This window comes from Zingiber officinale, chromosome 6B (genome assembly GCF_018446385.1).
Source record: "Zingiber officinale cultivar Zhangliang chromosome 6B, Zo_v1.1, whole genome shotgun sequence".
Lineage (NCBI taxonomy): Eukaryota > Viridiplantae > Streptophyta > Magnoliopsida > Zingiberales > Zingiberaceae > Zingiber > Zingiber officinale.
In genome coordinates, this window is record NC_055996.1 from 67,468,361 (window position 1) to 67,493,652 (window position 25,292).

Consider the following 25,292-nt stretch of genomic DNA (forward strand, 5'->3'; position numbering starts at 1 on the left):
TGTCCGGTCTTCAGCTCTGGTCGCTTGGGTGATTTTCCGACCATCTAAAATTGAGCTCACCTAAACTCAACTCTTGTCATCTCTCCTCGAGTAGACTTCTACTCCGGCTCCTCATCCCTCAGAAGCGTCGCACATATCCATCTCGCTCCATCGGCGTACTCTTCCACAACTTCTTATCCCTCGAATGCATCGAGTCCATTAACTTGATTTCCGTGCCATCCTTCTCATCCGTTGCATCTTCCGCTCGACTTCTTGCATGCTTAAGTCCCTGCACACTCAGATGCAAGGCATCAAACACAAATAGGACTTAGCTTAACTCGGTTGACTACATCAAAACTACCATGAGATACTTACAATCTTCTCCTTTTTGATGTGCATCAATCCAAGTTAAAATTAGAGTTAAAACAAAATGTAATAGAATAAATAAGTGAAGAAAATTTCAATGACCTAATTATTTTGCAGATAAGTATAAGAATAAATTTTTAATTATCCCACCTCCCCTCAACTTATACATATTTATCCCCCTTTGATCACATAAAAAAAAAAGAGAAAAATAAATAGTTAAAAAAATTTAAAAAAAATTCTAAGAGTACATAACAAGAATTACCAGTAGATTAATATTTTTAGAAATAGTTCTTTTTTCAAAAATATTCTATTTTTACTAATTAATCTTATATTTTAACAAAAAAAATTTAAAAATTACTTTTCATTTTAGAAAATCTTGAAAATTTTTGTCGAACTTGAATAGAATAAGTTAGATCAGTAGAAATTTTTTTAAAATATATATATATTTCAGTAGAGCAACCTATTTTTTAAAATATATATTTTCAACTCTAAAAATTGTACTAATTTTTTTATATGTAAAATAGATTTTTTTAATGGAAAAAAAATAAATTTTTTGAGTTCCTATTTTTAAAATTTTTAATATTAAAAATTAACTTTTTAGAAAATAATTCATAAAAAATTTATTGTTTATAAAAAAATTTGAACATGCACAGTCAATTTTTAGTTTCTCTATTTGTGCTTTTAGTTTTTTATTTTTTATTTTTAAATTATCATATATTACGAAAGGACATGAATTTACTAGGTTTAATTTTAGCTTTGCATTTTTAATTTTGAATTTTAGCATGTTTTTAGAAAATATTTTAATAAATTTAAAATATTTTTCATGAAGTAAAGCTCTTACCTCACTTACCTCATGGTATAATGCTTCATCTTTATTGCTACTTTCTTTTGAAGATCCTCCTCCTTCGTCGATACTCATATCTAAGAAATTTTCGTCGTTCCTCTGGTGGTCAGCCATCGGGGATAATCCAACGTACTCTTCTAACGTCAATTCTGATGACGACGATTCATCCTATGTCGCCTTCAGGGTCTTGTGCTTCAATGTTGTTGGTCTTTTGCCCTTATCTTTATCATTTTTCTTTAATTTAGGGCAGTCATCTTTTGTTACCTTTTCTCCGAGATTCATGAGTTTGGTGATCAATTCTTTTAGTTTGGCATGCAGTTACGCTACTGACTTTCCTTCTTTCAGTCGGAAGTTCGACAGTTGATTCCAGAGCAGGTCCTGTCTCGTGAGCTTTGCTTTGGACGTTCCTTCGTGTAACTCCAAAAACTTCTCCCAAAGTTCCTATGCTGATTCATAGGCGCCGATCATGCTGACTTCATGAAGTGGCAGCACACTTAGCAGATGGAATTCGACTCGTCCATTTGTCACAAAGTTCGCTTGCTCCTTCTTTATCCAAAGGTACTTCTTTTTATTCGCCTTTTTAATCTTTTGAAGTTATAAAACCATATTTGATTATTAATAAAACCTCAAAGTCGGTTTTAACAAATACCTCCATTCACTTTTTCCATAGAGCAAACTCCCCCTCGAACTTCGACAGGTAGATACTTAGTTCAGCCATCGTTTTGTTTGTTTTGGTCAGCAGTTAGTCCTTCTGAAGCTCCCTTACTCTGATACCAATTGTTATGACCAAAAGACTTAAGATATCTCTACAATGATATGATATTTTTCACTTTGAATCTAATCTCTCATGATTTTATTTTTAAATTCTATCTAAAAGATATCAATGGAGATATTTTTTCTTTATAAATCTATAATCTTTTACGTATGTTTTTAATATGAGATGGAATAGAGATTATTTTCTTTTAATTTTTATAATTACTTTTTTAATAAGGCATTTTACCTAAAGATGCACATATGTTATAAAAATTATCAAAGACCTTACTATATATATATATATATATATATATATATATATATATATATATATATATATATATATATATATATATATATATATATAAATTAATTCATAGCCTAATGACATGCAGATACTCTAGTCCATCATTTTCTGTCCTAATGCCTTTTTAAATCTTATATAAATTATGCTTAATTAAAATTAATTACGATATTTTCTAAGTTTATCTTTTTATTCATATTGTAATTTAAGTTGAGGTAGATGGTCAGAGGTCATCGATGGTGGATGATCATCCCTTACGCGACACCATATAATTTGCACATCATCAGTAACTTTTGATCATCTGTCTCGACTTAAATTATAATTTGAATGGAAATGTAAACTGAGAAAAGATCATAATTAATTTTAGTCAGATTTCAAACACAATCTAACTTGTAAATTACAGAAAAGATCATGAAGATCAGAGATTCTCAGCCAGAAAATCTGGTCTCCGGTAAATATTGCATGATCACACCGGCCTAGGTCATAGATCATGTGGTTGCCCAAGCCGTGCAGTATACCTGCACCGTAGCCATCTTGGTCGAACAGCCAAGTCGCCCGATCGATCATGGCCAAAGAGATTTTTTTAATAATTTTTTTTAAAAAAATGCACCTTTGATAAATATTAAAATACAATACTGCCTTCAATAATTCAGTAATTTTAGAAACTTACATGGCCTTTGGTAAAATGCCTTTTAAATGGACTGATCGAATTAAGTGCGAGTGCAATAAACTCATTTCTATAATATTTTATACCATATTCGACAAATACTTACGAACACGATATGAATTTGTCACTTTTAACTTAAACAAATAAATCAATATTTTTAATATTATATTAATAATACGCCTTATTAATTTTTAGGTTCTTTTTAATTTGGGTTTAAAAATTTGTCAATTAGATGCTATATAAATTTTATATTATTTTAAATATGATTTTAATTGACTGTTAATTTGTATTATGTTTCTTTTTAACTCGTCATGGTTGATCTCAAGATCGGATAAAAAAAAGATGATTACGTTAGATTACCAACCAATATTAAACTATGATAAATATTCAATGGATGAATCCATTAAACTATTATGCTAATGCTAGATTGTTTCCTGAAAGGAACGCGTTGTAGGATTCGACTGTAACGTATAAGTAAAAATCGCTACATCGTCATAAGAACTTAGGTATAGTGTTAAATATGCAAGAGTTATCACACCATAAGTTGAATAAGAACAAATATAATAGAAAAATTAATAGTCTAATATTTGAAACATAGAATATAAAAACTCACACTGGTAAACCAATGGATGTAGTAGATACGATGATTAGGAGAAGCATTAGTATTTTGTGTGTACAAAAAATAAAATAGGTATGCGAGAATGCAAAGATGATAAAGAACTCAGATTTTAAGTTATGGTACACAGGGAAAAGTAAAATAAAAAATGGAGTGAGTATTGTTGTAAATAATTCGTTAAAAAATAAGTGGTAGAAGTAGTTAGAACAGATGATAGAATTATAGCTCTTAAGATAATAGTGACGAAAGAATTAAAATATGAACATAATTAGCGTATATGCACCACAAGTATGATTAGAGGAAGCTACTAAATTAAAGTTTTGGGATGACTTAGATGAAGTATTACAAAATATTCCGTCAAATGAAATGATTTTAATAGGAGGTGATCTAAATAAGCATGCCGAAGTGAAAAATGAGAAATATGAGAAGGTACATGGGGGTTATGAGTTTGGAACGATAAATGAAAAAGGGAAAACTATATCTAATTTTATAATAGCATATGTCCTTATATTAGCTAATACATTTTTTTTAAAAAAAAGAAGTGAAGAACACTTAGTCACGTTCAAAAGTGAGAATAATAAATCACAAATTAACTTTCTTATGGTTAGAAAAAAGGATAGAAAGATTTGTAAAGATTGTAAGGTTATCCCCAGAGAAAGCTACCCAACATAGGTTAGTAGTGTTGTATATACGTCTCAAATATAGTATCAATAAAAAAAAAATATATACGACTCATAGAATTAAGTGGTGGGAGTTAAATAATGAAAAGTAAAATATATTTAAGGAGACAGTAAGAGTACAAGCATTAGGTGAAATATGTAGTGACTCTAATATGATATGAGATAAGATGATATCAAAGTTGAAAATATTAGTTAAGAGTGTACTGGTGAGTTAAAGGGACATGCACCACTAAGCAAGGAATCTTAGTGGTGGAATGAGAAAGTACAAAAGAAAGTGAAGGAATAACGAACAGCTTATAAGGAATTATATATTTGTAAGAACGAGGAAAAGTTAAAAAAATATACAATAGCCAAGAAAGAGACTAAGAAAATAGTGAATGAAGCAAAGAATGAAACTTTTGAACGATTATATAAAAAAAATAGATATAAAAGAAGGGAAAAGAGACATTTATAAAATAGCTAAAGTGAGAGTAATGAATACAAGAGATCTCATCTAAATAACATAAATTAAAGATGAATATAATAGGGTACTAGTAAATGATGAAAAAAACAAAAGAGTGGTGAAAGAGGTATTTTCATCAATTTTTTAATGAAGGTTTAGGTGACAACTTAATTTAGGTAATTTAAATAAGTTTAATGAGTATAAAATTTAAATTTTTATCATAAAATTTAAACTTTAGAAGTAGAACAAGCTTTAAATGGGATGCACAATGGAAAAGTCATTGGGCCAAATGTTATTCCGATGGAGGTATGGAAATACCTAGGGAAACAAGGTATTGAATGACTTACAGAATTCTTTAATATGATATTGAAAATAAAAAAATATTCGATCAATAGAGGATACGTACTGTAGTTCTCTTATATAAAAATAAGGGAGAAGTACAAAATTGTGCAAATTATATGAGTATTAAATTAATGAGTCATACTATAAAACTTTGAGAAAAAATAATAGAATAAAGATTAAGGAAGGAGACCACGACGACTAAAAATAAATTTGGGTTCATGCCTGAAAGATCGACAATAGAAGTTATAAATCTTCTTAGACAACTAATTGAAAAATATCGGTAGTAAAAATAAGATATACACGATATTCATTGAAAAAACTTATGATAGAGTAACAAGAGAAATTATATGGAGAATTCTAGAAAAGAAAGGTGTTAATGTAACATACATTGAACTAATTAAGGATATGTACGAGAATATAACGACTAGAGTAAAGACTTCATGTAGAGTAATAAAAGTATTTTCAATAAAGATAGAGTTACATCAATAATCATCTCTAAGTCTTTATCTTTTTATACTAATTATGGATGAACTCACTGAACACATTGAAGACATAATACCGTGGTGCATGCTGTTTGCAGATGATATTGTTTTGATAGATGAAGCACGTGAAGAAATAAATGCTAAATTAGAATCATGGCGGAAAATACTAGAAGGGAAATGTTTTAGGCATGGTAGAATAAAGACAGAATATATGAAATTTAAGTTTAGTAATATTAGACATAATGAAACAATTGTTAAGATAGGAGATACAAGTTGTCTGAAATCAAGAGATTTAAATATTTAGGATCATTTTTATAAAACGATAGAGGGATTAAGAGAGATGTCTTACATAAAATACAAGTATGATGGTTGAAATGGAGGAGAGCTTCAGATATTTTATGTGACTGTAAAATACCTCTAAAACTTAAAGAAAAATTCTACAAAATAGTAGTTAGATTTGTTATATTGTATGAAGCTGAATGTTGGGCTATGACTCGAGCACATGAGCAGAAGATGTGAATTGCAGAGATGAAAATGTTAAGATGAACGTGTGGATATACGAGAATAAACAGAATAAGAAATGAAAGCATTAGTAAGAAAGTTGGAATTGCATCTATTGAGGGAAAATTTCAAAAGACATATTTAAGATAGTATGAGCATCTACTTAGACTACTAATAAATGTTGTAGTTAAGCGATATGAAACTATGACAAATACGCATATCAAACGAGTAAGAGGAAAACCAACAAAAACTTAGTTAGTAATAATAAAATAAGATAAAATTTATTTAAGTATAAATGATGATATAGTATGAGATAGAGTTCAATGACACAAAAGGATCCATATAGCTAACTCCACCCAGTAGGATAAGGATCGGTGGTTGTTATTGTTGTTGTTATATGTTTCTTTTTAAATTTTCTGATTCGAAAGTAAAACTAAATTCATTTCATTGAGATGAATTAATGATGCTAATGATTAATATTTTGATAGTTTGGAAATTCTAACGTAACTCTGGTTATATATATATATATAATCTGAGTTGGTATTTTGTAATTCACTTTCAGTTCTTGGTTGATAACAAATTTTCTATTTCATGGTTCAGGAACTTTGGTTTGTTTCAACCTTTCACGTTTCTTTCATGGTCAAACTATGTTTATCTCAATTATTTAGGATCGTTCATCTGAAAGTTGTAATTTGTAAATCCGTAATATTCAATCTCTTCACACTTTGTATGAGCAGGAGAATATGGGAGTTTTCAATGTGTGCCCCAAGGATCACTGAGTCTTTCTTCCTACAAGGTTATGATCATAATAATTGTGATGTACTAAATCGCTACTTGTGCTGAAATTATTGGATGGGTTATCAAATTTTGGTTTGGCATTGCTTTTGAACCTAAATAATATTTTACCTTGATTTTTGCTTGTCGAACAAATCTTTATTTTGTTTTTGGCCATGAGATGTTTCGACGCTACATTAGATGTGACAATTTTTCATTTTAGAGCGAGAACAGCAAGATTAAACTCGATTACTATTCCTGTTATACAAATTTAAATCTTGTATATTGGTGGGAAATCTTTTGAACTTAATTGCTCGCCATTTAATCAAGCCACTGTTGGTAATCTTTCGAAAGAATGAAATAGTGAAACAGTAAAATGATACTAGTTAATTCTTCGTGTAGTTGTGATTGAAATAAATGCTTCTCTATCTCAGGACTTATTTGTATATTATCTGAAAAAAAATGTGATTTATAGGAACAGCATAAGGAATAGCTTTCATATCGACAAAACTTCTCTCAAAATTATTGCTTAACATGTTTTTCACTGTTTGGATCAATAGATTGATTGGCTTATTGAGCTTGTTTTGTTTTCCATTCCATCCTGTTTGATCAGGGCCTTTTGTCTTTTCGAACATGTTCGATTTACTTTGTCTTTTCGAACTTGTTCGATTAACTTGGCGTGTCTTGTTTGGCCTACCTAGCCAACTTGCTTTGCAGAATCCTTCTTCTCTTGCTTAATTCTACTAGTCTATGTCATGTGTTGCATGATTGATTGGATTAGTTCGTTCGGTTCACTTATCTTTTTCAATTTGTTCATTGTAGATCTATTTTGCTCAATCAAACTAGTTCACACGAGGCAATCAACTTGATTGATCCTTTAATTCACTCAATCCGTTTGTTCACTCAGCTTGCTCGATCCGTCATTCAGATTCATCCACCCAACTCATTCCATCAGTTCTACTTGAATCACACAACCCATATGGTGTGCTTGACCTAATGGCCTCTTAGATTAAAAAAAAAACTGTTTTGCTTGTCTATGATATCGCTCTGCTTGTCTACTTGAATTACAGCATTGAATAGAATAAGGAAAATAATTTCCTAGTAAAACAAAAATAGAAGAGTAATTACTTTCCATACAGATTAATCAATGATTATTTTTTAGAATCGTAGCTCCCTGAAAATTAATATTTCATAGAATCTTACAATTGATTTCACTCCTCTCAGTTTCCATGTCCTCTCCCTCTCTCTCTCTCTCTCTCTCTAAAAGCATCAAATTTTGATCATAGCCCACTACTATGATGCTAACCTGAATCTGGGCCCGACCTTCCTTCAAGATTGAAAGCACAAGTGTTTGTGAATCGTGTCTGTAAAGCACGCCTCTGTCCACACAACTAATGAGTAATGATTATCAACCGATAAGCTTTTATCACCCGAAGAAAGGAAGTGGTGTTCAATGCAATGTAGTGGCCTTTTTGGGCTAATAAATAAAACTTTGCAAAATGACAACACTGTTCCAAACATCCTATTGAATACTCTAATTTACTGAGTGAAATATGTTGTAGCAATTGCTTCATCTATCTATCGTATAGTTTAGCTACGATATCAAAAAAAAAAAAAATAGTAAGTTGATTTTAGAAAAAGAATTTTTTTTTAATATATGTATATATATTATTTAATCGGGTATCGGGTATCGGGTATTGATAGTCCCTCCATATCTTCCTCCATTCGGATCAGATGTCGGATCCTCCATCGGGTTCGGGTGAAATTACTATCCCTACCCCTATATTTCCTACCGTGGCTTACTAGCATGACAAGATTGTCTATATATTTGTGTATTCACTAGTCTGGTGGACAACGGCTTGAAAAAGGATCATTTCTGAAAATTTGAGATTAAACCCTAGACTATGCTCAGAATTTATTTCTCCTTCAGAAAATTACAGCTCACAACCGAAGAAATATCACAAAAGAGGAAATAAACACCTTGGTGTTGCTCAAGTGTGTTTAAACCTCAACACTCCAAATCCTTTAATAGCCTCGGCAAAGCTATGATGATAAGAAGTGAGTGCCCTTATTTGGCCCCATCATCCTTCTTATTCAACACCTTTGTCGGCCATTAAGGATTTTACAACGCATGCTGACTCAGCATTTCTTCTTTATGTCACATTGCTGAGTCATAAAGTATTCTTTACAGCTAGTGAAAGGACGGCTCCCTGGGGCTCAATCCCTTCTTTTACACGTGTTTGGATTTAGGGCTTACCACTTGCTTTCGAGCTTGTGCTGGTACACTTCTTTTATCAATACAGTAGGAAGTGGCACCTGTATGAAGTATTGCATTGATACTAAAGGGTGTAATATTCGGGATTTTGAAGGTTACCTTCATATTGTATAGCCTGTTTACAGCTCTTTTCTGATGGTACTGCTCTTCAGCAACCTTAAATACAAAATGTTCTTCAAGGAAAACTACCTGTTCTTTCCCCTTTTCTAGAGATAACTGCTGTAAGTCTTCAAGTAACTCCTGGGTTAATTCTTCTTCCTCTGTCGAATACCTCTTTGTCAGTCTATTTATTTCAGCTTGTAACCTTCTGTTTTCCGTGAGAAGATAATCAATATAGCTAAGTAACTCAGGTACTAGGTTTTTTACATCATATGGCGTGGGTGGTGGGGGCGTAATGACTGCTTCAATTTCCCAATAATAATCTGCACACATTGAGCAATCCGTTAGTGAGCATAATAAGCAATGAACCCTTGACCTTATACTTGTATTTCGTCCACAGCATTGACATCTGATTTTAGTGGTGCTGACTTCGTTATTTACTTCCCAGTTGTGCCCACAAAGGTATTGTTCTTCTGGAATATCAATTTGCACCTGCCACCCTTGCGGTTCTCCTATTAGCACAAATATGTTCTCTGGCAAAATGCTTGTGGCTGCACTACAATGTTGCTCTGTATTGTATTCTCCCTATGAAATACTACATATCGTTTCGCTGTCACTTTCTTCTTGATCCACAGAGACAACGTCATAATCTTCCGGGAGATCTAACTCCTTAAGTATTGCAATTCTTTCTTTATTCCCTATTTTATTTCTGCACTCTCTTGCAAAATGTCCTTCTCCGCATATAAAACACTTGCATTTTTTAACTTTGGCTCTATCATTTTGATGCTTTTTCTTTATTACCCTCATTGAGATTTATGAGGTTTTCCTTTATAGCTTTGAGCTTTCCTTAAGCCATACCTTTTTCTGTTTTGGTAATAGCATGGCATAGGTATCTGGAACAGAACTGTAAGTCCTTCAGACTTCGTTGCAAGGATGCCTGCTTGCACATTTCGGTAAGCTCTTGATAGGCATGGTGGATTCGGGGTAATGCACCAATGGTATTTCCCCTGAATTTCTCCTGGAACTTTCCTTCCAGATAATTTCCAATCAGTGGTGGCATCTTTCTGTAAAATTTGCTTGAGAGTTCTTCATTGATGAACATCCTCCTTGTTCTGGCTACAAGATCTTTATATTGGTTCATATAAGTTATAAGATCTTTTGTACTATGGCATACCAGACGTTTCAGGTCGAGGTAGGCCTAGTTTTATTCGGTCGTTGAGCATGAGACGAGATCTTCCAGTGTAATGATTCATCTTATTTGAGACAAAACATTCTGGATCTCATCTGCCGAGTTGATCAATTTATCATATTGATCTGGGTACATCATTCGCCATTGGATAAATGTTTTCTTCTCAATTTCACCCAATAGATTTTCAATGAACTAGACTTTAGTCCGCTTATCTGACCATAACTTTGAGTTGACCACATTTGTTGTATAGATTCCCACCTGGATATAACATCATTATAAAGCCCAATGTTTTCGGGAAGTACAAGTAACACACCAGTTTGTTGTTGGGCAGACGAGAGAGTCCATTGCTAGCTGTATTCTCTTTTTATCTTCCCAATCTTTACACCAATAAACCCCGGATTTTGATAAGGATTTTGAGTAGATGGTTGTTCTGTTGCTGGTGCATATTGAGGTGGTCCCATCATTGTATCTTCTGGTGGATTATATCTGGAAATTGCATATGATGAGGCAAAGATGCCTTCACTCTGCTTCTGAATAGGATAGGCTAGTTCTAGCCCTTCTTCCAAGTCAATATGAGCTATCATCTGTGCATTATCATCCGATTCAGCAGAATAAAAGGAAGAGTTAGATGAGTCATACCCACCACCTTCCGTATAGAATGGATTAATCCATTTGTTTGGCTCCTCAGTGGTCAAAGCATGTAATTGTCGTTGGCTTGTTGAAGGAGTACTATTTAGAGGCACAAGTTTATTCATCAAGTTTTCCCATTCTAGGGTTCCTATTTGAACCTGCAAAGTGTCACTGGGATGAGTTACCCTGCTCCTTCGGTTCATATCCTGCTCTGTAGTGGAACCAAAATCTCCAGCTCCTCGTACAATTTGTGGTAATTCTACCATTTGTACGACTTCAGGGGTCGCTATCTTTTCCAAGATTAGTTGTGTTATTGCTTCTCTTTTATTCAAAACTATGTTTCCATAAGTCATATTGAAAATAAGAATTTTTACTTCACCTCGGAAGTCGTTATCAATAACTCCTGCCCCAATTTGTATGCCTTTCTGCCATGCAACTCCTAAGCATGGGGCTATTCTTCTATAATACCCTTCTGGTATTGCGATTGCCAGGCATGTGGAGATTAATTCTCATTCTCCTGTTTCAATAATATATGTATGAATTGGTGATAAATCCTACCCTGCAGCTCCTGCAGTTTTTCGCTCTGGGAGTATTGCATTTTAATCTAGCTTCATAACATAAACTGCCTCCGGGAATTCTTCCATCATCATTGCCAATATTTCACCATCGGGAGAGGTGACCTCCATATCATCTTGATCTTCTCTTACATCATTACTCTCCTTGGTGTTTTCTGATATAAGAGTGTAACCTTGAAACTCCATTGAGACACTTCCATCAAGTAGCGTCCTACTTAATACTCTTGTTGGCGCTACCAAGCTTTGCCTGGTTGATGGTTGAAGGTTCCATCTTTGCTATCGCATCTCTTCAGTGGTAAATCTTGTTCCTGGTATGGCTATGACACCTTTGCTAGCCAGATAATCTGCAACATTTTAGACATTATAAGCAAAATTTGTAAAGCTAGTGTTAGTTAACCGTCTAAGCATCATTCGTGTAATTAATAAATTGCTGGAACCCCTTTGCTACTCAGTATATCCATGGGTCTGAATAGAAATTTCCACATGATTCAAGAAGTCCTATATATTCATCATTAAGCCTAGTATCACATATATCATTTGGGTTCCTCGGGTAAGGTCTATTTCCATAGTCGGAATAATGGACCTATCCCCTCGCCATCTGGTGTCTCTAAGGACAATTAATACCATAAAGCATAGACCAAATCATTACGAGGCCCGTATGAATATGGTGAAATCCTGCCTCCAATAATGCTTGATGGCTTTGATTTGTAACAAGTGGTAAATCCACTTGATTTTCTTCAATACAAAGAATATCTTCTTCAGAATAGTGCTGGTAGACCCTGTATTGAGTAGGTCTGAATCCTGCTGAGTATAATATCTCTGCTGGCACCATTCCAGCTCTTCTGGATCTCGATATATCCAGTTGCTCCTCAGGGATTATTTGACTCTCTATAGTTCGTCTGAAGCGCCTTTGGCTGGGCATGAATCTTCTTTACATATTATAAAGCCTTCTTCGATTGGTTCGATAATCTCTGATTTGATCTTCCACGCTGGGTACTTGAATAGTTGTTGCTTGAGATACTGCTGGAGGCCTTGTAGTACTCATTTCTTCTTTTCTTGTTCAAGAATATCTGATGGGTTGCGATGGACTAGGATCGAGCCTCGTTTCTTGGGAATTACAGATTCTGTTCCCAAGGATAATCTGCTTAGATTCTTTGTAAGCTCTTCAATTGAAGCTTCAAGTTCCTTAGTGCTATCCTACCTTGTAGATGTTGAAATATTACTTTTTAGAGCCTGCAGTTGCTCTTGTAGTTTCAGAACCTGATTACTTAACACAATAAGAAGGGAAATGATCGTATTGTTTTGCTTTATTAGGGCTCTGTGAGTGTCAAATGTTGTTTTAAAATCTGCAGGTTTTGCAAATCCAACGGATGGGGCTTTTAATAATTTTGTAGCCCGTACTGCTTTTAAATAGTTCGGGTCTTCTGATTGTTTCACCCAATCTTCACTCATCAACCTATAAGGTTTTTGATCTTTTCTACCAGCCTTTCAACTCTTTTGATGCTAAAATTTAGCTCCTTAGTTTGTCTAATAACTCCTTCTTCAACTGGGTTTGGTTGCTTAAACACTTCTATCATCAAATTTCGGACTTCTGCTCTAGTTAGTGACCTATGGTCTACTAATTCCTTCTCAAGGTTACAAGTAGAGACTCGTAACTGTACTACTTCCTTTTGTAAAGCTGGGTTTTCTTCCTCTAGATCATAAAAGTGTTTTAAGGAAACTTTTGATAATAATGAAATCCTATCGTAAACTACTCCAATATTATGTGCTAGTTATGAGGTTTTGGGTTTTGGTGTTTCAGCAAGGTCAAAATATTCAAGGTTTACGGTTCGGGACTTGTTGTACCACTCATTTATGCTTCATTCAATTTTTTTTGACATGATATACCGAATGAACACATTTATAGCTTAAGAATTCATAAAACTTTCTTGCTCACCTGACGGGTAATGGCTTCTTTCTAGAAGACTTACGCACACTGCAGTCTTTTGCAATCAGCTAACCAATTCAGTCGCCTTATCATATGCTATCCAATATATCTTCATTCTTTAGCAAGGAGTATCCTCAAATAAGGCTTTCAGGCTTACCGTCTTACGCACTTACTAGCCTTGCGGAAATCCGGACCAAGGATGCTTATAAAATCTCCACCTTTCAGCCTAGCGATTAACTCCTTGAACATAAGAAGGATAATGAACACATAAATGAATGATATAGGACCCTTACCCTTCACCTTGAATTTATATTTCTAGCCGGCCATGAGCTTAAGTTACTTTGCACTCAAGCTCTGATACCAGAAAAAGGACCGTTTCTGAAAATTTGAGATTAAACCCGAGACGATGCTCAGAATTTATTTATCCTTCAAAAAGTTACAGCTCACAGCCGAAGAAATATCACAAAAGAGGAAATAAACACCTTGGTATTGCTCAAGTATGTTTAAATCTCAACACTCCAGGTCCTTTAATAGCCTCGTCAAAGTTGTGATGATAAGAAGCGGGTGTCCTTATTTGGTCCCATCGTCCTTCTTATTTAATACCTTTGTCGGCCATTAAGGACTTTACAACCCATACTGACTCAGCATTTCTTCTTTGTTACATTGCTGAGTCATAAAGTATTCTTTACAGCTAGTGAAAGGACGGCTCCCCAGGACTCAATCCCTTCTTTTACACGTGTTTGGATTTAGAGCTTACCACTTGCTTCGGGGCTATGGCGGCGTTTCCTGTATGACACGCCATCTCATTCCCATATCACATCCTATTTAAGTAAATTATTAAGTTAGTGATCGTTTCCTTTAGGTGGATTAATGATTCTAATGATTAGGGTAAACAACAACACTTTAAAAATGAAGAATATTTTGATGGTTTGGAAATTCTAGGGTAGCTCTGGTGAAATGAAAATGGCCCTTGTATATATTTTTCTCTCTCAACTGGTATTTGTAATTCACTTTCAGTTCTTGGTTGATAACAAATTTTCTATTTCATGGTTCAGGAACTTTGGTTTGTTTCAATCTTTCACGTTTCTTTCATGGTCAAACTATGTTTATCTCAATTATTTAGGATCGTTCATCTAAAAGTTGTAAATCCGTAATATTCAATCTCTTCACACTTTGTATGAGCAGGAGATTATGGGAGTTTTCAACAGAAACTGTATGATCAGCTATTCAGCATATCGAAACATATTTCCTATATGGGCTCTTAGTCTTGGAGAATATCGCACTCGTGTCTTGTGCCCTAAGGATCACTGAGTCTGTAATCCTATAAGATTATGATATAAATAATTGTGATGATAACTAGCATCATGTTGTGTATCTGCAATGTACTAAGTCTCTACTTGTGCTGAAATTATCGGATGGGTTATCAAATCTTGGTTGGACGTTGTTTTTGCACCTAAATAATCTTTTACCTTGATTTTGCTTGTCGAACAAATCTTTATTTTGCATGTATATTATTTTTGGCCATGAGATGTTTTGAACTTAATTGCTCACCATTTAATCAAGCACTGTTGCTAATCTTTCCCTGCATTAAGTTCACTGATTTGAATAAAGAGAATGAAATAGTAATTTCAAAAAAATGAAATAATGAAACAGTAAAATGAGAATACTTAATCCTTCATGTAGTTGTTATTGAAATAAATGCTTCTCTATATCAGTGATGTGTACATTATCTGAAAAAGAATGTGATCTAACGGAATAGTATAAGGAATAGTTTGCATGTTGTCAGCTTCTCTCAAAATTTTTGCTCTGCTTGGATCAATATTCAATAGATTGACTGGTTTATTCAACTTCTGTATTGTTTGCCTATCCACTCCATCCTGTTTGATTAGGCCTTTTGTCTTTTCAAACTTGTTCGATTCACTTAGCATGTCTTATTGGCCTACCTAGCCAACTTGCTTTGAAGAACCCTTCCTCTCTCGCTCTCTACTACTAGACTACGTTGCATGATTGATCGGATTAGTTAGTTAGGTTAGTTTATTCAATTTGTTAATTGTCCATCTGTTTTGCTCAATCGATCTAGTCCATATGACATAATCAACTTGACTGATCCTTTAATTCACTCAATCCGTTTGTTCACTCAGTTTTCTCGATCTGTCATTCAGATTGATCCACCCAACTCAGCCCATCAGTTTACTTGAATTGCACAACCCATATGGCGTGCTTGACCTGAATGACCTCTTAGTTTTTTTTTAATCTGTCTGCTTGTCTATAATATTAACACTTTAGAGCATTGAATAGAATAAGAAAAAGAATTTCCTAGTAAAAGAAAAATAGAGGAGTAATTACTTTCCTTACATATCAAGAGATGATTATTTCTTATCGTAGCTCCCTGAAAATTAATAGTTCATAGAATATTTTTAGGTAGCGAAGGCTGATGGAAGACTAACATGCACCTCAATGAATTCCAAAAATATATACTTGGTGTTTTCTTTAGACTAGATTTTTTTTTTCTTCTTAGATAAATTTTCTGTACCCTAGTGGGATAAAATTTAATTATTATCGTAGATAAATTTTTCGTTTCAAAATTTTCCTAGTAGATTTGAAATGCTACTACTAAACATTCGGTCACCCAATCGAGTATCAACAGTCACATATTATCATGACATCATTAACACACCATTTTGTTTTTTTGTGTTCATACTCATATATACAAAAATGTTGTGTTGGGTGCCACTCGTGCGCGACAAAGGGACGGTGGGGTTCGGCCCACGTGGACTTCACTGCCCCCTCGCCCAGCACGACGCTTTTGCTTATATATATTTAGATTTCACTCAATTTACATGTCTTGTTCTAAAAAGCATCAAATTTGATTGAAAATAGCGGTCCTTCTAGGGTGACTCTGCACGTTCTAAAAGGAGATAAATTACGGGATAAGAATATTTGCCCTAATGCAGTGACATTTTATATGAAAAGATCGGATACTCAACGAGATATTTTTACATCCACTTAATATGAATCTTAAAATCTATTTGAACCATCATTCATACAAATACCAACAGTCCTAAGTCACGACTTACCTTGAAGATCGAAAGCACCAGAGTTTGTGAAATGTATGTAAAGTACGCTTATGTCCTCAAAACTAATGATTATCAACCGATAAGCTTTTATCTGCCGAAGAAAGGAAGTAGTATTCAACGCCTTTTTGGACTAATAAATAAAACTTTCCAAAATGAGACCACTGTTTACTGACTGAAATATGTTGTAGCAATTACTTCATCTATCTATCGTGTATAGCTTAGCTACTAATGAACCTATGCATTCACGCACATAAGCTTACTATTGTATCATTTGATCGAATGACAAGATTGTCTGTATATTTGTGTATTCTACTAGTCTTGTGGACAATGGCTAGCGCGCGCGCGGAGGATTAGAATGCAAGATATGATGGCTAAAATGATGCACAAACTCATCTGTGAAGTTGATTTTCTAAAATGATTACTTGAATAAAATTGAACACCAACAACCTAGTCGGTCGGGTTTCAAACTACTGATATTATCCAGCAATTCACATAAACTAGAGAACCTGCGCTGACATACACACACTCTGTTAAGTTCTGGAGTTTTTGGAAAGTTAATCGGTGACGGAAGTTAAATTTTCATTATTAATTAGAGATGAAAATTTATTTTCGCCACTAATTTAGTGATAAAAATTTAATTTCATTGCTAAGTTGAATTTGCCGTGTTCCTATTTTGTTCCGTATGTTTTTTGCATCTAGTGATCATTTAACAACCAATTAAATTTTTGATCGCTAAATAAAGATGAAATTAAATTTTGATCACTAACTAATCACCGATTAAATTCTCGTTGCTATTAGCAACCATTGAAATAATATTTCGTCATTAATTTAGCAACGAAATTATTATTCTATTGTTATTTAAATCGTTGCTTTCCCCCGCTATGTGCTGGGAAGTGAAAACAAGTGACATCTTAGCTTTTAGTACTTCAACCAGAAGTGCATAGGTTATTTATTTTTTTTTTTTGATAATTTAGATGTCCATCTCTTATAATCCAATTAATTTTAGAGCTGGACAACCCTGCCCACAGACAGCTCACCAGATCACCAGGTAAATCTAGAAACACACGCGACTCCTCAACCATATCATCTAAAGCATCAGGATCAGATATTCCTTCCATGCCCATTAAACCTTTCCTGCAAAAGCAGAAGATTGTAAGTAAAATTTTGATTCCTGGCAGTTGCTGATTTTGGCATGAACAAATGAACATCTCCAATCAGACCATTTAGAGATCAAATTAAAGAATCATTGGAAATGCACAATTAATTGGCTTATCAAGATAATGGTGGAAACGTTAAAGAATTTGAGTCATTGAATAGCTTTGCCATTATAAGCACGTTTAAGGCATTACCAGGGAGCTTACTTTTGAGTATTTATGAAGTTAAAGTTTTGATACTATGCTTTTTTGTACAATTAAAGTAGTTTTTATTTACGATATATAAATACAAGATGGATATTGATGTGAAACACTATATTACTGATAAATGCTCAGATAAATAGAAGTATGTTTTTGGCATCCTCAGTAAACTTTTGCAATGGTTTACGCAAACAATTCAACTAAGGAAATCAATTTTCTACTAAAGTCTGTCAAAATCGTTAGTAGCGTATTGTAGCTTTCTTAGAAGCTTTCTTGAGTAATTTTCTCACAATTCCAAAAGTTTTATCAAATAGAATCCTAATCCTACTAGAAGAAAATGTCTTACAATACGTCATATTTAAGAATCGAACTATAAATACTTGGGAGACCGTATGCGCATCCTGCCACTAAACTATAGTCCAAAGACATATTTTTTGAGTTGACACTAGGTGTCCAACTTATGCTGAATAGCTCGAAAGCACAATTTTTTTATTTTTTTTGCTTGATTGATAATTAAACATTTTTATCAATCAAGTAGTAGCTACTCGTTAAAAGGACGTTGATGACTATTACACAGAACAAGCCAATTTCTATTAAGTAGATATTTTATGGAGTATAATGTTCATCTTCCCATGATTACTTTCTGAATTTTTTTATGGATTATTATTGTTATTTTTCATCAAATTAGCATGTGGTCATTTTCTTCTTAAACAAACTAGCTAGCGTGTGGTAAGACTGAGAGATACCCCTCTTCTTGCCTTGAAAATTAAAGGGAGTAATTTCCCACGACCGACAAAAAAACGTTTATGACAAAGCCTATGAAGAATTGATCGATTATAGTGAAGATATTTCCCCCCATTTGGCCATTTCTTTATAGTTAATATTGTAAGAATGGTTTTTTTACTGATTAAATCATTAATCTTATTAATAAAAGAAGTTAGTTTTAGGATCTTATAGTATTATAATTTAAAAGATATGAAGAATGACATGCATAATATAATTAATATTATAAATACATATATATATTTTATTATTTAAACATCTACATTTAAAATAGAAATATCTTAATTTTTTAAACTTATTTTATAAATTTTGATAAGCCAAGTGTTTTTAGTTATGAATATTATATTCATTTAAAAAACCATTCTACAGTGACTAATCTTTATTTCTACAATTCAAAGTATAAACAAAAAATCAGTTATCATCTCATACAAAAACATACTGCAAGCTACAGCACAGTCAAGGATCAAGGGCAGTAAAATCACTAATATTTAAATTCTGTATGTATCATTTTTGTGCAGGTAATTACAATCTGAATATTAAATCTACAACCAACAATCCAAGTCATTTCCGACATTATTCTTGTGCGGTGGGGCTCTTACAAACTCACAACTAGCAGTTGCCTAACTTGAACCATTAATATTTCTAAAGGCAATTCAATCGACATCTATGATGAATAAGTGCTTCAACATTTTGTGGAAGCTAAAAAATGGATCGGAAACTTTTATGAGGGGAGATATAATGGGTGGGAACAATATTAAAAATTTTGGTATATCACACATATATTACTGAAATATATCAAATTATATAAAAAATCAGTACATAAAAAATTTTAGTACGGTATTATATCATATCAAAAAGTTTAGATTTATGCAATTTAATAGTTCAATATTCAATATATACAGTACAAATATTGGAATTTAAATGTAAACAGTATAGAATTTATATCATACAGAAAATCAGTATATCGAACTTTCGGTATACTGAAGTTTCAGTATACTGAAATTTTGATACAATATCAATATAATTTTTTTTTTGTATATCAAAATTTTTGATATGATGTAGAGAACTCAACCAATTTAACATATAATAGTTATACACGCTAACATCTTGAGGTTGATTTCTATCGGCCTTTAGAATTATATACTTACATTGTGAATTATCTAGTCCTCACCTGTACTCGAAGGGTTTCTCTGCCCACCTAGATGCATCTAGATAACCAAATTCATACACATTATTGAGAATGCAATTATCTGCTTGTTTAGGCCTAGTTGTAGAGCTAGAATTGCATAATTCTAACTAATGTTAGTATAAAACCTAGCAAAATAAATATACACATTATTTAAGTAATTAAACACAAGAACCTATCATAGAGTAGTCTGTTATTAGGATTTCAATTTAGGATAATTCTAAGCCCTTTTTATCCCCAACAGATTGGCAAGGAATTAAAGCAACCTGCATTTGTTATTATTACATAAATATACTGAGATGAGCAGTGGAAATGAACAGGTTCTTCAAGAACTTTCTAGTAACAATATCAAGAAAAATTTAAAATCGATGTGATGGTAAACGGTAGGATAAGTTCCCATGTAATAAGTATTTAATTGCCACACATAGTACATTTACACCCGTGGTATTCGAACCACTTATAATGTTGGACTGTTCGCTAGAGCTTATTTGCGCTTCCCAGATTTATCTTAGTGGTCGGTGGAAAATTTTGATGGGAGCACTGAGTCAATTATATATAGAATTAATTGGTTCGAAAAGCTAGATATCTTATTACCAAAAAAAATAAATAAATAAAAATAACAATACTTTAACTACAACTCATCCACATACCGAAAATATAGGCTTGTAATTATATACCATTTTTGAAATAGAAGTTAGAGGCATAAATAATGTCAAGATTTTCTCAATGTACATTGGATCATGGGATAGAGTGACAAACCTAGGAACTGATCAAAGATAAAATCACTATAACTTGGAAATAAAGGAAGATATAAACTAAACATACCTCAGAGTAAAGGAAGATGTAAAATTTAAATGAGATCTTCCTTTGGATGTCCACGTTCTCCACAATAATAAGGAATAACAACTACATTAAAGTAAAGTGAACAATACTAACCTAAAAAATTGAACAATACTTTCTTATATCAATAAAATGGAATAATGGATAATAGTGATATGCGTCTCAAAGTAACAAATAAAGAATATGGGATAATTAGATAGATTGATACAGTATGCTAAATTTTTCATATGAAACTATATATCATACTAAAAATTTTAATATAAAAAATATATATAATGATATCGATAGAAAATTAGTATACTAACTTTTTGTTATGATATAAATTTTATATCATTCATATAAAAATTTATGAATTTACATAAATATGCCAAAATTTTTGGTATATTGGTATGCTAAATAAAAAGTTTTCATTATGCCAAAATTTTTTAAATATGCCAAAAATTTAAATTCATAAACTATATCTTTTTTCTTATACTTAAATTTTTGATTGAATATACAATTTTATATAAAAATTTTAATATAAGATTTAATATACCAAAATTTAAATTCTTATAATATTTCTATTCAACATATTGAAAATTTTATAGATTTTCCTATATTAAATATTAAATTCTATACCGATATGGATATCGAAAAGTTTAATACGATATAATAATATATTGAAATTTTGGGTATCACAAATATTGATATTTCAACAGTATGTGTATGCTTTTTTCAAGTAATAAAAATCAAGAAAAAAAAACATGCTTATGATCCAACAAAAAAAAATACATAAAATTAACAGAAATAATTATATAAGCCTAAATGTAATGCCTTCAAGACAATGATCTTCTATCGTCTTGGCTACTGTAAAAGCATCTTGCATGCTTTTACTTGAATTAATTATTGAGTTGAGAAATTAATTCAAAATTAAACTGATTAAATCAATTTAATTTAAATTAGATAAATTAAAATATTTTCAAACTAACTAAATTATCAATTTTTTTAATAAAAATTTGAACAAATTAAACTAATAAATATTGAATTTTTTGGTATGCTAAATAAAATTTTTTCATTATACCAAAATTTTTTAAATATGCCAAAAATTTAAATTCATAAACTATATTTTTTTTCTTATACTTAAATTTTCTATTCAATATACAATTTTATATAAAAAATTTAGTATAAGATTTAATATACCAAAATTTAAATTCTTATAATATTTCTATTCAACATATTGAAAATTTTATGGATTTTCCTATATTAAATATTAAATTTTATACGATATTGATACCAAAAAGTTTAATACGATATAATAATATATTGAAATTTTGGGTATCACAAATATTGATATATATGTATGCTTTTTTCAAGTAATAAAAACCAAGAAAAAAAACATGCTTATGATCCAACAAAAAAAATACATAAAAATTATATAAGCCTAAATGCAATGCCTTAAACAATAATCTTCTACAGTCTTGGCTACTATAAAAGCATCTTGCATGCTTTTACTTGAATTAATTATTGAGCTAAGAAATTAATTCAAAATTGAACTGATTAAATCAATTTAATTTAAATTAAATTAATTAAAATATTTCCGAACTAACTAAATTGATCAAATTTTTTTAATAAAATTTAAACAAATTCAACTAATAAATATTGATTTATTCAATTTTCGTCAGAATTAATTAAAATTTTCAACAATGACTATACCAAAGGATAAATCCAACACCACCCTACTTTTTTTTGAAAATTAATATCATTATAATCTAACTGAATTTTTTTTTATATTTGATTGGTTTGATTGACTTATTTGATTTAATCAAATTTTTATTACAAATTTAATTAACTGGGGAAGAGTTGAAATATTAAATGTTGCCTTTGAGCCCTATAATGCTAGAAAGTAAATAAATGAAAAACAAAAGTTATATCAATTATATAAAGGCAAAGATTGAACATAATATAGCTACTAAATTTTTCATATAAAATTGTATACTGGACCAAAAATTATGGTATAAGTAAAAAATATACAATCTAATATACTGATTTTTAATATGGTATATATTTCATATCATTTATATTAAAACTTTTGATATACTGAAAAATATCAAAATACAAAAAAAAAAAAAAATCTCATCTGGATTGCCCTAAACAAATGTCTTTCAATACTTCTTTAAGTATTTTGATATGCAAAGAACGGAAATTTGTATATTAATATTGAAAAGTTCAATATGGTAATAGACATTTTTGGTATTTTTTTAATATTAATATGTTTGGTATATATCGGTATTAAATATATGGTACTATACTAAATTTTTGATCTTTTCTCACCTCTATGCGGCATACTTTTAATATTAGTACGTTAACATGGATTCTTTCTGTATTAGGATATCCATGAGTACTGCTTAAACAAAATTATATTAGAAAAATCAAGTTAAACTATTGTCTTACCTTATAATAAAACAACAATAGAAAAAATTGATATATGAAGTTCATTTTTCAATAATAAAATAACATTTCTTAAAGTACATTAGGAGCCATTTGTAGGGAAAGGAGACCAATATACAAATATCAGTATCTCAACATTAAGTTTATGTTTTTTTTTTCAAGCAACAAAAATAGAGAAAAAACATGTTTCTGAATTACGATTAACAAAAACAAATACATGAACAATAATTAAAAGAACCTCAAAAATGGATAATTACCCCAAACCAAAACACAGTCAATGCCTTTAAGACGCCACTTAAATCTTGGTTGGTATAAGAGAATCTTGCATGCTTTTCTCAGGAGCAATACGATTAGAGCTGAGTAATCACTTTAAAATTGAACCGACTGAATTAATTTAATCAAAATTAAACTAATAAAAAACAAAAAAATTAAATTAATTGAATCGGTTAAATTTTTCAATAAAAATCAAACAAATTGCATTGATAAATATCGGTTAATTTAATTTTGGTATGAATTAACTAATCTTTTCAACAATAATAATAACACCACCTTCAACACCATATTGTCTTTTAAAATAAAAGTTTTTGATTTAATTGAATTGGGAGTTTTAAAATCAAAATTGGAAACAAAAACAAATAAACAAACAGCAACAAAAATAATCAATTTTCAGCAACAAAAATGAAAAAAAAAAAACATTTTTACAATCTAACCAAAATAAATAAACAAACAATGATTTAAAAAACCTAAAAAAAAAAGATAATTACCCAAAGCTAAATATAGTGCCTCTAATACAACAATCATATGCCAGGTTGCTATAAGAGCATCTTTATGTTTTTACCAAAAGAAATTATTATCATAGGATAAATCTAACTCCATTATGGTATTAATTTTTAAAACTTATTTTGAAAACTAGCACGGCAGTAATGTTGATTTTGAAAACTAGCACCGCATTTCAACACCATAGTTTACGGTGTTGATTTTTAAAATTAGCCCCTCCGTCCAACACCGTAATATGTGATGTTGATTTTTAAAATCAACACCACAGTCAATTGAAAATTTTAGTTTAATTAAATATAGGAGTGTTATAATCGAAACGAAACTAAATTATCTGAAATAATTATTTTTTATAAAAATTATAATTTTAAAATAACCAAATTAAAATTTAAAATCTATCCGTTTAGTCAATTTATTTGGTTTATCGAACTTTTGCCCATTTTTAGCACAAACTACAATGGCAACGTGAGAAGTGGAGTAGTTTACTGAATAAATGAATATAGTTTAGAATAGTATGTGATATATGACAGCATTATGATATTTATTAGTTAGAATTAAGGATTCAAATCAATATAAATTTTAAAGAATTTTGGTTACTCAAACATGATGACATCAGCATGTTAGGATAAATTAATGGTGTAAGCCAGTAAGGAACAACATCATAAAAGTGCTTTAGATCCTTGGTATATTACCTAGAGTTTTAAATAACAAAATAGTATAGAATAGGAGACAATCATGTAATGAGAAGTAATAAAGTAAAAAACTACATCACACGAGCATAGGAAATCAATGAAAAAACATGCTTTCAAAAAATCCAAAAGAACCCAACTGATGATGATACAAAGATAATTTAGGTGAAGCAATAACAGCAGAGTTGATGATTTTATAACTATCACCAGCGGAGTAAATTCTATTATCAGACCATCAAGCATACTCATGATCGTATGGTTTTGTTCAGAGTAGGTGTGGAAAAAATATTAAAAATTTTAATATATCACACATACCGTATTAAAATATATCAAATTATATCAAAAATTTGATATATTAAAAATTATATATATAGTACCAAAAAGATTTGGTACGGTATCGATTTGTAATTAAATAATTTGGTATTCGGTATGTCGTATGGATACCAAAATTTGAATATAAATAGTATAAAATTTAGACCATATCAAAAATTGATATATTAAAATTTTGGTATATATATCAAAACTTGAGTATATAAAAATTTCAGTATCGTTTCTATATATCAAAATTTTTGATATTGCATATGATATAAGATTTTGGTACCCAGTACTCTGAACCCACTCTAATTAGGTGCAATGACCTGTTAAATAAATACTAAGATTCATACATATTTGAAAGAGATTAAGTAATCAATGAATTTGCACCATGTTCCAAGGTG